The following is a 15367-nucleotide window of genomic DNA, read 5'->3' as shown; positions in this document are numbered from 1 at the left end:
TTAACGATAGTTGATAACCGGGAGGCCGACGCTGGCATGCTAATGTGAGTATTTATTTCGTACCATTACGGCACGAGTCGCTACGCCGCGTTCCACGTTCCCCGTACATCCATAGTTACTGCATGTAAAATTAATATCTGGCCCTTGCAATGTCGGGGGCAAAAACACAAGTCCAAATTGCGATAATGCCTCGAATTACTTTCAGCCGGGGAACGAAATACGTTTTCCTGCAATGCGACAATGTGCGAACGCGTTACGACAAAGTTTTCATATATTATTAACGTACAAGTGTCATGTTAGCAATCGCCCGACGATTCCCTTGGTGGACTGGAAGCCAATAAGTTGTTAGGAATGAATTTGGATAAGAACGTACCGTTTGAGTAAGTACAATTGTAGTGACGAAACGTTATGTGAATTGTCAACAGTCGGACTGTTTGGCGTGGCGTTACGTGGACTGCGATCACGGGGGCTTCACGCGCGAGTTGTTCACGCGCGGGAGTTTCGCGCGCGGGTAATTCACGCGCGGGAGTTTCGCGCGCGGGCATTTCACGCGCGGGCATTTTGCGCGCGGAATCTGGCGGGCTGGAGTCATGCGGTAGCGCGGCGGCGCGGCCGGGCGGCGGGCGAACACTCGTGCGCTCTCGGCTATGTGCCCCCTTTGCGCTACATTGTAAGTATTTAATGTTTTTTTTTATATTATATTTATTAGACATTAGTTGTTAAATAAAAATAAGAAAAAAATAAATAAAAATATTACCTGAATTTTTTTTAGATACCGCTATAAAATCGAGATAAAATTTTTATTTTGTATATTTCATTTGTGTGTCGATTATTCATCAATTTAATTTATAGTCCCTATCTGAAAGTACTAAAAATTTATTAATATACGAAAATAAATATTTACTCAATTTACAAAAAAAAAATAATAATAAATTAATACATGAAAGTGTTATAAAATGTCTATATATAATATAATACAAAAAATAAGAAAGAAACTATATTACAGATATCGCATAAAACTGAGATGGGAGATTTTGTTCCCTAAACAAAATAGTTTCAGAAAGTGAATTATACGGGAACAAAATATCAATATAAAATCAGCAAAAATAGGATAACTACCGAGGCCAAGAAAATAATTGAGGATAATAATTATTACTGTACATGTATGTATTTTCAATAAATGCAGTTTTAATGCATTACAATTATTATTTCCACGGTAATTGAGCGTAGATGGACAAACAAAATACCATATTTTTTTTTATTGTAGCCAACCCGCCCGCCAAGCGTGGCAACTACTGGCAAGCCCAAGTTCAGTAGTGAACAGATATCTCAGTATATTTATAGTTATACATATATAGCTGATAGAACGACAATAATGAAAATATATTTTTACTAATAAATAAAATTAAAAAATGATGCTGGTTGCAGCCAAAAATCACCTTTTGGCAAAAAAAAAACCTCTATCATCTCTCAGAGGCTCCAAATGTAAGAATATAAAAAGAAAATATATCAGAATTTGAAAATGGAACGAATGTTTTTTTTTTGGATACACTTACGAATGTCGCTGAACGTAAGTAAATATTTTCTTTACTCAAATACATTCAAATATCATTTACAAAATTGTATTTCGTATAAGTAAACTTAATACGGGGTGAAATATATATAAATAAACAGCATCCTTTTAAGGGGTACTCTAACAGTGTAACAACTGAATGTATTCTAAGAAATATGACATACATTTTAGAATTTTCTATAGCTAATATAACTGTTAGGAATTTTTTTATCATATTTTCAAATTTAAGTCAAAGTATGAATTATATATACATTTTAATCTAGCACATTCAAAATTTTAACTCATATTTTAATTAAGTTTTTTTTAGAAAATTATATAATATATATTATAAATTAGATAAAAACTAGATAATTTAATATCATTTTGCGTAATGGAATATTAAAAAAAGAATTTGTCAACAAATAATGTATAGGTAAATTCAAAAGTTTTACCCATATTTTGAGTAAATTTTTTTTATGAAAAAAAATATCAATTTTTCTAAAAAAGCACCCATGACAAAGGAAAATTATAATTGCTATTTCTCTCTATGTAACAGAATATTCTAGATTAATTAGTGAATAGTGTTTACCTTGTCTTTGTAATATTATCTATAATATTATAAATACAGTATGAGCACTGTGTTATTAATTTACTTGATTAAGTAAATGAATCTCGTCAAATCAAATCAACTTGTCATTACTTATAATTACATCTTTATATTAAAGCGAAACACAGTCGTTATTTTGTAATATTAAGCAAACATTGAATTTATTTTATGTTTATGATTTACTAGTTGTATCCCGTGACTTCATCTGTATGAATCAATAGACAAAGTATCCTATATGCTAAGTTAGGATATAATTAACCGTCTAAGCAAGTTGATTCAAATTCGTTATTTTTACGTGAAAGAGTAACATCCATACATCCTATCTATTTTACAACAATAGAAAAAACACGAACGACGATGCACAAAATCATATGTTCATAATCATGTATTTAAACCATACTAACTCGCGTCAGTTTAGACTTTTTAATATTTCACTGACTTGTACCCAGTACAGAAGTAACCGTTTCATAATTCGAGCTTATTTTTTCGGCGCGGTTTCAGAGGAGTTTTCTCCCGCGAACATCAGGTTGTGAAATAATCTATCTGCCGAGGCTTTCCCTAGAGACTACAGCATGGGGTCCTTCAGAAAGACCGTATTAAGGTTTCTTAAGGGTCGGCAACGCACGTGTGACATCCCTGGTGTTACAGGCATCTATAGACTACAGTAACCCCATTTATCATCAGATGGACCATGTACTTATTTGCCACCATAGTTGTATAAAAAATGTATATAGTACTAGTTATTAGTAGTAGCAGTTATATAAAAAAAAACCGCTGCAAATTATTCACTCTTATATTCTTTTTAATAATATTTAGCTTGCTTTAATTTGCTTACTCATTAATTATATAAACTGAAACTAATATAAATTTTTGTTAACTATATGTGATAGTTTTTAATTGGCATACTGTTAATTATACATTTAATTATTAAGTTGTAATAACTGTAAGATTACCTCGAAAAAAAAAAGAAATACATTTTATATTTAATTGAAAACCCTAATTGAATCTGTTAGCTCTTACAGCTTAGCGCTTTATTTACTTTAGAAAGTATTTTATTGATAATTTTAATTCGTTTAAAGTTAGACACATACTCTCTTATTTTACAGTTTAATTTTTGATCATTTTACAGTCTCAAAATTGATTGTAATTTTGAGACTGTAAATTGCTGTATATATTTGATTGTTCTTCATTCAAAGATCAATTACTTCAACCAAGACAGTCTATTAACATGGAGTTTATTTATGTATGAATTTATATATTTCGAATACATGACGTTTATTTAGAAAACGTCATGTATAATTAACTAACGGAAAGCACATTAGTGTTTTAAGTAAACGTTAAGTAAACATACTTTTTACTAAATAAATATTTTATGAACATTGTACATTTATAAATATAGATGTTCAATAAATATTTATTTATAAATATTCTATAACATCTAATATAATATATAATCATTCTATTACATTTTATCGTATCAAGAATCCATTCCATTATAATTAAAAATGTAATCTCACAAAAAAAAACCTTCCGTTGTTTCAAAACTAGTTATTTTGATTTAAAAACTAAACTATTAAACCAATTTTGATAAAATTCGTTTGAGATTAATCTGTAAGTATATCCTTTCAGATCCAAAAATAATTTTCTAAATCGGTTTACAACTGATGGAGTTATGAGGTAACAAATATAAAAAATATATATAACTGAATTGAGAATTTCCCTCTTTTAAAAGTCGGTTCAAAATATCTTTAAAATATTTCTAAACGATACTTCGGAATTGCAATTTTATATTTATATCCAGTAGTAACTTTATTTTATTGCTTTTTAGATGTAAAAATTAAGATTATTGCGTATTTATACAATGTTGGCGCACATAAAATGTAAAGTTACAGTGAGAAATTTGATACTTTAAATTTCTCACTTAATACATCACTATTTGACTATATTACTATGACTATATGTAGTATAAAGTTAGTATAGATATAGGCCACTCTGATATTGTTATTTCAAAATGTTTAAAGATTAATTTGATTATAAAATCTGATCATAACATACTTGTAGAGGTTTCACTGTAGCTAACGTAGCACTAAAGAATTTGAACTTGTTATAACGAAGTAAATGAGTATTTAACTGAGAGACAGTGATCAAGTTCTGTAATAGAACCCAACATTATATCAACAGTTTAATTTATAAAATATTATTTATAACTAGATACTTCTCGCGATTTCGCTCGTGAAACCACAATACTTTTATTCACTGGAACAAAAAGAACAAACAATAGTCGTAAACGACAAATACAATAAGTCCATAAAATTCCCCTTATGTCACATACATAAATATAAACATCGTTAAAAAATGAACATAAATTTCGAAAATAATAAAAAAGCAACTTACACTTACGATAACTTATACTTCTAAAAGTCACATAGAATTTTATAGACTTATATGACATATTTTTTTAACCTTCCACTTAATTTAAACAATAATTGTCTTTTGAATTAAAAATTTATATATCGGTTTTTTTGTGATTACAATTTACCAACATAGAACTAATTAAAAATTTATAATATAATTTTTATTATACAAGATATTCGTAAAATATATTTTTATTCAGGTTTATTAACATCATCATCGTATCAGTTATTAACTATCTACATCTGAACATAGTTCTCACCTTATAAAAGAAGGTTCTGCCAATAGTTGCCACACTTAGCAGAAGCGATGCTAACCGCAGTTAGGCTTTGTTGATGTTTTAAGAAGGACGCTGCTGCATACCTCTCGACTATTAAGATCCCTTAGTCGCCTCTTACGACACCCACGGGATAAGAAAGGGTGTCTCGGCTTCACACGGTAGTATTAAAAATAAAATATAGTCAATTTTTGCTCGCTAATAATGTAGCTTTCTACAGGTAAAAGATTTGTCAAATAAGTTTTTTTTTTAAGTTAATTTTAAAATATATAAAGTAGAATATTTTTTCTTTATAATAATAATTTATATAAAATAGAAATTAGTTGACCAACTGATCAAGACTACAAGAGAAACTGTTGGATCGAGAAATATGAAACTTTGCACAAAGTTTCTCATGTAACAATAGTAATAACTTCTTAGTGTTCCCGGTAACTTAAACGTATTTTCCGAATTTTCCAATAGAACAGAAAATAAAGGGTTCGCCCGGGTCAAGCCACAAGCAGCGGTTAGTAACATACATTGCTACGTAATCGCTGCGACCTACGTAGAACATAATAATATTAGATTCTACGTAGGTCGTAGCGATTACGTAGCACTGCTACAAAATTCGTAGCATCCGACATTACCTAAAACGCTCTACCATTTTGTGGTATGTACTTATATTACACGCTGTGGATAAAAAATAGAGAGTTCAAAAATAAATATTTGATTCGAAGGTGATTATCAAATTATATATTATTATCATTTAAAAGTTTTATTCGGTATTATATAAATATCTTCAAAGGCATATGTTTCTTAAAAATAAAATAAAATAAGTCATAGAAAATTCCATATAGAAAAACGGCACAAAAAAGGCTATTTTAAATAGGTTTCATGTTCTTTGTATTCTGTAAAAATAAGTACCTAAATCATAGCGAAGTTTTTAGATGAATGATACATACTTTGGTTATTAATTATGTCGGACTTACTCACGGTTTAAATTCGGAATTGCACGATTAATTTCGAACTCAATAATAGTTTATTATGAGCACGATTCATAGCTGTATCCTGAGCACCACTATGAATATCAGTGACAAGAGCTCCACCGACAAGAGCGCAGCTCCTAAATAGAATAAATATATGTATATATATAAGTATATATCCATTGCCAAATTGACAATTCCATATCAGTAAATTACTTAGTTATCACATAAAAAAGATATTTTACAACAAAATTGTACTAGAAATTTTAGCTTAATAAAATTTAGCTTTTAGCAGAATGAAACCTTGTGAGCCATATAGGTATTCAAGCGAAAAGCCTGTTATTCACGACAACATAATGACGCTGTGGAACTAGCCAATCAACCTCATGATCAATAAAGCTCATTTGAGGACCCTTGAGCTCGGTGGCGGGCTTTGGGAGCCCGATTACATCCATGTTATTGAAAAAGAAAATGTTTTTGCGGTGATTTTTAGTTTTCATGATATATTTTTAATCGATTTTCAAGAGGAGGCTAGATTTTTATGGTTGAACTTTTTATACAATTGAGAATTGATAACTAGTTAATAATTAAATAGGTATATCACAACATATTTCTTTTTTCTTCTTTCTGCTCTTATCTCATATCTATTTAGGGTTGGTATAAAATGTTTTCTTCTTCATTGCATTAATATATTATATTTACGTGTATTATTATTATACACATATAAATAATACACATAAATATATATGTGTTTTGTATATATTTATAATATTATTTTTCGTGTTTCTACCGTGAAGCAGTTGAATTTGCATGGCTGTGTTTCAGTTTGAAGGGTGAGATATGGTAGTGAATTTATAGAGTATAGAGGAATAACATCTGAGTTCTCAGGAATGGCAAGGCATGGGGAGTATCATGGGCGAAATAGTATACTCTGTTATGCCCATTATATATGCTCCTTCGGGCTATGTTGGTTATTTTGGTTCTTTTTCGGATATCCTCGTTTCGGATTCTATTACGCAAAGAGATTTCGAGGACTAACTCACATACACATAAAACATAATACAGCCATACAACAATATACTATACAATTATATAAAGGTACATAATTAATGTATTTATTTATGAATTACTAATAAAAAAATGGTATATATTTTACAAGAATACTATAATAACAAAGATAAACCAACTTCAATTATGACTAAAAAAATGAAAAATCTAATAAATTACTAAACCGATTTTGATAAAAATTTTACGGAAACAATTTGTAAGAATATTCTTTCAGATAAAAAAAATCCAAATCAGTTTACAACTGACGGATTTATGACGTAACAAATATATAGAAATAAAATAGAACCATATTGAGAACACCTTTTTTTTGAAGTCGGTTGATAATTTTAATATCGCCGAATAGCTACCAACATATAATAATATGAATGAATAAAACGAATTAATATAAGCTTAAGTGTATACGAATAATAAGCAAGTGTTAATAAGGCACCCGTTTGGAATATGAAAATTAACAATATTAATTGTGAAATTACAGCGTACGCAGGCATAATACCTTCCGTCCTCAGGAATGGCAGCACATGGGGTACCATGCCCGTAACGATGTATTTGTTAAAATCATGGTGCATGTTATGAACCCATTTTATTAATAAAGTTTGCTATTCGAAACTACGTAAAATAATTTTATTTAAATTTATTTATTTAAATAACTTTTTCGTCCAAAAGAAAATATGATTACTACATATTGGGATTATTGGGATAGATAAAGACCAGGTAATAATATATATTCATACTCTTACAAAATAAATAATATAAACATAAATAACATAAAATTATGATTATAATACACATACATATGTAAATATAAAGGAGTATAAAATGTAAATTATATATAAATAAATAAAATATAAAAGATTTTTTTATACAACTTAGAATGGCAAACAAGCTGACATCCCACCTGATGGAAAGTGGTAACCGTCGACTATAGACATGAGCAGTACCATGGACATTACAGGGTATACTGTTTCGCCCATTATATCCCCCATGCGTTGCCATTCCTGAGGACTCAGATGTTATTCCTCTGTACCCTGTAAATTCACGCCATATCCCATCCTTAAAACCGAAACACAGCCATGCAAACACAACTGCTTCACGGTAGAAACACGAATGGGACAGAGGTACCCAAGCAATCGACTTTTGTACAGTCTCCCTCTGGTTATAATATGGTTATAATCGCTTTATCATCATCATCATCATATCAGCCTTTAACTGTTCACTGCTAACATAAGCCTCCCCTTGGGGGATTTGCAAGTAGTTGCCATGCTTGGCAGGTGGATAGGCAACCACAGTTAGGCTTTGAAGATGTTTCGAGAGGGACGTTACTGCCTATCACACGCCCTCCCTTAGTCACCTATTACGACACCCACGGGAAAGGATAGAGTGGCCTATGCCGGAACTACAATCGCTTTATACAATAGACAAAACCAATATTTTTGTTATCGAAATTAAAATAGAAACACAATATGGTGTTGCAAACCAAAAAAAAAATGATAGATTATTGTCTCTTCCTTAGGGATTTTGTGGGATATATGAGATTAATATAATTTTCTATAACATGATATCGTACGTATAGTAGTTGAGCATTGTCAACAAAGTCGCTCCCAAGCGGCCTGACAGTTACATAAACAAACGTATCCATTTTATGGCTGCGTCACGCGAAAAAGCTTTATTGGTTTAGTTCAGTGTCAAGTCTTTTGAGCTTAGTTTTACAAGACGCCAGTCGCGTTTGAGTTACGTCGAAGGTCAAGCTGGCGTTGTAAGTGTGCCTCTTTATTGTTTACTGATAATAAACTTTATATTTTTTTAAAGTTAGTTTTTTATAAAGGGTAAACGAGCATGCGGCTCGCCTGATGATTAGTGAATATCGCAGTCAATGCTCACTCGCAAGACCAAAACCATTGCAGGTGTGCTGCCGAATTTTTAAAAAGGAATATGTTTTTTCCTAAAGGTTACGTCGTCATATTTAGTATAATCTCTAATACAACCTCATACCCCTAGAGGGAGACTTTGTACAAAAGTCGATTGCTTGGGTACCTCTGTCCCATTCGTGTTTCAACCGTGAAGCAGTTGTGTTTGCATGGTTGTGTTTCGGTTTGAAGGGTGGGATATGGCGTGAATTTACTGGGTACAGAGGAATAACACCTGAGTCCTCAGGAATGGCAACGCATGGGGAAGAGGGGACCCCCCCCCCATCATGGGCGAAACAGTATACTCTGTTATTTCCATGGTACTGATCATGTCTATAGGCGACGGTCACCACTTTCCGTCAGCTTGTTTGCCATTCTAAGTTGTATAAAAAAAAATGTAATACATGAAAATACATTCTTATATCATAATCATATCAGCCTTTAACTGTCCACTGCTGAACATAAGCCTCCCAATGGGGGGTTTTGCCAGTAGTTGCCACGCTTGGCAGGTGGATTGGTAACCGCAGTTAGGCTTTGAAGGTGTTTTATAAGGGACCCTGCTACCCGTCCTTCGCCCTCCCTTATTCGCCTCTTACGACACCCACGGGAAATGATGGGGTGGCCTATTCTATGCTGGGACCACACGGTACACATTCTTATATAAACATACATAAATACACGATAATACATCGTAATACCAATGAAATGGACTGGCTGAAAACACTCACAGCATCAGCTGAACTATTTCCTTTCCCTAATGTGAAACATTTCTTGTATATGTATTTTTTATTGTAACTATGTGTTTTTCTGGTAATAAATATTTTCTATTAAGTAGCAGTAGAAATCAAAAGTAACGATGAGAGTGAAATGGTTAAATAAGTGATTTTAACTGCAAAGTTGGACTTACAAATGAATAAGTTTCCATAACATTTTTTCATTAAAACACAACGACGTAAAACAACAGTGTATTATGACAAACGTCCTCTTAAATTAAATTAAAAAAAGAATCGTAAAACGAAGTAAGCGAATCACGGTTCCTTTTAATAACAAATGCCGTAGGAACATTTATCTTTTTATCATGAAGTGCCAGTTATTGCTTGAGCGGCGTTGTTGGGCGGCTGACAAGTACCAAATATGAGGTTTTTTTTTTCAAGAGCTCTTATCTTTATCTCGAGGCATATTGTTTAGTCAGCGCGGCTAAGGGTGACCGACCGCCCCCATCCGTTCATTCTATTCATAGCGATTATTTACACAGTTTCATATCGATTTGCTAACGGTAACCATTTAGAGGCAAAACGACAGCTACTTATAACTTGACACGAATACTGAAAGTGTTAGAAGTATAAAAATTATCGTGTACAGTGTAGTTTGCTGTATAGTCCCGACATAGGATGGGCCACCTTTTTTTTTTTGTGGATGTATTAAGAGGCGACTAAAGGAACTTAACAGTCGACAGATGGGCGGCAGTATCTCTCTTAGAACATCACTAAAGTCTAACTGCGGTTGACAACCCGCCTACCAAGTATGGCAACTATTGGCAAAATTCTTAATGGCTGTTGTAATAAAAAATATTGCGGTTGAAGAGGAGTTTCTCTAGCAAAAATTTAAATTTCTAAAGTTTCTGAAAACAAAATGGATAAAGAAGGTTTCTTCAGGGTCGGCAATGCACGCGTAATGCCCTTGGTATTGCAGGCATTCATAGGCTACGGTAACCGCTTACCATCAGGTGGGTCGTATACTTGTTTACCATCTTAGTGGTATAAAAGAAAATGACTTAGTGGTATACTATTTCGACTGCAAGTTCGAATCTAATCGACATCAAAAACTTTATGTGCCAATTTAAATTTCTGACTAACTTTCCGGTGATTGGATCTTGGTGATGAACTAACTGATTACACAAAGTGATGATTCATAAGTTAACGTTAGATATGGTGATTTAATGATTAAAATTAGCATTTCATAAATGCAATAAAACGTGCATGGTGAAATGAAAACTATTAACATCCCTTGAAGGATCAACCCAAAGAAACATGATTCAAATCTTGAGTCTTCAAACTGTACGCATGAAATTACAGAATTTTCCATAATCTTATGACTCCTTTGACTTTATATAATCAATTATGAGACTAGATCTATAATAACACAAAATTATCTCAAAATTTGCGAATAGGCCATTTCAGTTATAATGACACGTACCTATGTAGAGTTACCATGCATCAGGATATATCCGGACATATCTATCTGTTCTTTCGGTTTTCTTTTCGGATTGTTTACTCTTTTTATCCACATTTTTATTGGCATAAAATATAAAAAAAGGTATGTAGATACTATTTACGTGCAATTTTTCATCGCGTTAAGTCTCGATTGTGTATTTAAAATATGTGTCAACAACGCGAAAGTTTAAAATTAAATACATAAAAATATTTAAAATTCATGTTTATATTATATATAATATTATTTATTAATTATCCATTTAAATTTTATTCTAAATATTTTTTTTAATTTTGTGTCCGGATATCCGGATTTTTTTTCGAAATTATCCGTTTTTTAATTAGAAATTATTCGAAAAAATTTTCTCGGTTTATTTCGAAGTAGTAACCCTTATACGTGTGGCGTGTGAATATCAATATCATCGTTGATATTACCTACTCCCATTTCGGCTCAGTTGTCAAATTTCACACACGAGGTAAACTCCCTGTAGATTACCAGTGTAAAGGCAGATATAGTCTGTGAAATTTATAGGGTTTCATTCTGAGCGATATTCTCGATTCACTGGATGGAAGGAAATACGATTCTTTTTACTTTATTGCTATACTAGGTTTTAGACACGACTTCGTCTCGTCCGTGTGAATAAAGTATGTTGATTAAACGGGATGACAAGAAACCTATATGCAAATATATGCAAAGTCAAGACACCAAGCTAAAGTTAACAAATGCACTTTTTTTATACAACTTAGAATGGTAATCAAGCTGACAGCCTACCTGATGGAAAGTGACAACCGTTGCCTTTAGACATGAGCAGTACCATGGACATAACAGATTATACTGTTTCGCCAATGATACCCCCCATGCGTTGCCATTTCTGAAGACTCAGGTATTATTCCTCTGTACCCTGTAAATTCACGCCATATCCCACCCTTGATGGGTGACCGAAATACAGCCATGCAAACACAACTGCTTCACGATAGAAACACGAATGGGACAAGGGTACCGAAGCAATCGACTTTTGTACAAAATCTCCCTCTGGTAAACTTTCACATTCACATTTATAATAATCATCATAACCATCACCATATCAGCCGTTAACTGGTCAATGTTGAAAATAGATCTCGCCTTATTGAGTGGTTTTGCCAGAACTTGCCGTACTTGGCAAGCAGGTTGGCCACTGCAGTTAGTTTGATGATATTTTAAGAGGGACGCTGTTATCTATCCTTCGACTAATTATCTCTAGTCACCATTATGACACTTACGAAAAAGGAAGAGCTGGCTCATGCCAGGACCACACGGTGATTTATAATATTACTAATAAAAATTGGTAAACCTAAAATTTTAAAATAACTTTTTTTTTGTACATTTAATGACAAGTATTTTGCACCTCCGCTCGCGTGAATACATCCTATATGCTATGTTAGGATATATCTTATTGTGTACTCAATTTTATTCAAATATATTTAGTAGTTTTTGTTTAAAAGAGTAACAAACATCCATTTATCCATCGTTACAAAATTTACCATTTATTATTTTAATATAAATAATAGTATAATAGAGGAAACTCTTAAATGAAAAAGAAAAGAAATAGTATAATATCAATTTTCCTTAGCTTCACCTGTGCGCAGTCTCATGTTATACGTCCATACAAGATATTGGGTTAACTCTAGTGTTCATATATTTTTTGCAACATTTTCCTACTTTCAGTAGTTTCAAATGTACGTTGAATGGTCAGTTATTATCCACATGTATTTTTTGTTAGTACATATAAGTATATATTAACATTTTCCCGTAGTTTCACTCGAATGAACTTGTATAGGACCTTGAAAAAGGAATTTATTTTTACAACAGCATTTTTTAAGATTTAATGTCAATCTATCAGTTTAACATTTTAAACAGAGTACTGTTATTGTTTGTTAAATACGGTATCTTGTTGCGTTTGTAATTTTCATATTTTAAATTATATCGTTTGTTACAAAATAACTCCGTTAGTTGCCAACCCGTAAGCCAAGCGTGGCAACTACTAGTAAAGTCCTCCTAAGGTGTTACAGGCGTTTATAGACTACGATAACCCCGTTTATCATCAGACGGGCTGTAAGCTTGTTTGCTGTCATAGTAATGTAAAGAGAAACCTTAACGAAATTCTCAAACCAATTAAAAATTTATTGAAATTTCGATAGAATACTTCGGGTCAGCTATCAGTAGCAAAGTAAAAAAGTCATGCACTTTAAAAATCGGAAAAAAATGGCGGCGCTGTCGAGAAAAAAGACAAATTATGACAGTTTGATAACGCGGTGGCGAACGTGATGGGAATATCGAATAAAATCGATCTCACCCATCGGTTTAAGTAAATAAATTTAAACGAACGAAATATCCGAATTGAAAAAGAGGCCAGAGAGTATTTTATCAAAAATATTCCGTCACTGTACTAAATGAAGGGAAAAAGGAGAAATTCGTTGTCACAACATAAAAAAGGGAGGTGGTGCGGGGTGAATGATTTAATAAATATTCAAATGGAAAGGGCCGATGGGCAAAAACGTAGACGTCTCACTTCTGAATGCTGGACCATGCGTTTGCCTCGAATTGTTTGCAGTTACAGAATTTTTTTTTTCTCTTAAACACTTTTTTTTTATACAACTTAGAATGGCAAACAAGCTGACGGCCCACCTGATGGAAAATGGTAACCGTCGCCTATAGACATGAGCAGTACCATGGACATAACAGAGTATACTGTTTCGCCCATGATACTCCTCATGTAAGTAAACACAGTTACTTGTTATTATATTATATGTTTAATTTTAACTACTTATTTCTGAGTTTTATCTTTAACTGTACGGTTTTTACTTTTGAACATTCTATAGCTTTCATTCAGCTTCTCAAAGGTTGATTGTAAGAGATCCTTTTATGGGATAAGTCTACCATTGTATGTTAAACCTTTTAATGTATCTAATGTAAAGTATGTATAATAAAGATTTTACAATATAATACAATATCTAATTTCATAAGAATTCTATCTATCTAATTTCATTTTACCAGAGGGAGACTTTGTACAAAAGTCGATTGCTTATGTCCCATTCGTATTTCAACAGTGAAGCAGTTGTGTTTGCACGGCTGTGTTTCGGTTTGAAGGGTGGGATATGGCATGAATTTACAGGGTACAGAGGAATAACACCTGTGTCCTCAGGAATGGCAACGCATGGAGGGTATCATGGGCGAAACAGTATACTCTGTTATGTCCATGGTACTGCTCATGTCTATGGGCGATGGTTACCACTTTCCATCAGGTGGGCCGTCAGCTTGTTTGCCATTCTAAGTTGTATAAAAAAAATAGCAGCAATAATAAACAAAATCACTTTTGTATTTATAATATTAATAGAGGTTTGAAGATAGACTAGTTCTTGGCTGCGATTTTATTTGCGTGGAATTTGGTATTTTCGTTCTCTAAATAGGCTCTACAATGGATCCTATTTTTCATTATAACTTGTTAGTAATCAGCCTTTAACTGTTCACTGCTGATCATAGGCCTCGCCTTGGGGGGTTTTGCCTGTAGTTCCCATACGTGACAGGCGCATTGGTAACCGCAATTAGACTTTGGAAATGTTTAACCCTTTTAGGGTTACTGTCCATCCTTGGTATCGTACGACACCCACGAGAAAAGAAGCGAGACCCATTCTATGCCGTGACTACACGGCTGTTTAAAGAATATTTTTTACTATGTTACATAATCACGTAAATCTTCAGGAATGGCAATGCATTAAGAGTATCACGAGCGACACAGTATACTAACATATCCACAGTAGTGTTCATGTCTATGGGCGACGCTTACCACTTTCAATCAGGATATTCTATGTTCCATAAAAAAATCTATATTATCATATATATTTAAGTTTAACACGCATTGCGGTTATTCGGTTTTGAAAGAGCTGAAATCGCAAAATACCGTACGAACATTCACTGCGGTAAACCGCGGGCTGATCTCATAATCAATATGAAAATGGAATTTCTTGAGGCAAAAAAAACTCACCTCCGGCATGGTTCTGCACTCCTAGTACTTTCTAAAAGGACGCACGCATAATTATCATATATATGTTTTTTTTTTTCATTTATTTTTTTATATACCATGCATGCATCGTCACTAATACTTGTTTGAAAGTGAGTTTGTTTGATTATTATTTTATAACGTATTAATTTTTATTTAATTTTTTTTATTAATTATCATAATATATATAATTGTAATATCGTAATATATACTCGTATAATAATTACGTTATACGTTACTCTGTCCCATTTGTGTTTCAACCGTGAAGCAGTTGTGTTTGCATGGCTGTGTTTCGGTTTGAAGGGTGGGATATGGCGTGAATTTCCTAGGTACAGAGG

General features: G+C 32.7%; 1 protein-coding gene across 2 annotated transcripts in view; it reads left to right on the top strand.

The window, feature by feature from the left end:
• Positions 1-563: 563 nt before the first annotated feature.
• Positions 564-15367, top strand: part of LOC113510733 (acetylcholine receptor subunit alpha-like 1) — a 366334-nt gene continuing 351530 nt past the window's right edge. The window contains exon 1 of one of the 2 annotated variants that reach the window (XM_026894245.3): positions 564-670. The gene's annotated coding sequence lies outside the window, so the exon portion shown is untranslated. The remainder of the gene's footprint in view (positions 671-15367) is intronic. The other variant, XM_031907139.2, reaches the window with a different exon arrangement.

The sequence above is a fragment of the Galleria mellonella genome, unplaced genomic scaffold, assembly GCF_026898425.1.
Source record: "Galleria mellonella isolate WM207_F2 unplaced genomic scaffold, CSIRO_AGI_GalMel_v1 utg32, whole genome shotgun sequence".
NCBI classification, from domain to species: domain Eukaryota; kingdom Metazoa; phylum Arthropoda; class Insecta; order Lepidoptera; family Pyralidae; genus Galleria; species Galleria mellonella.
This window is presented reverse-complemented; position numbering and strand designations above follow the sequence as displayed.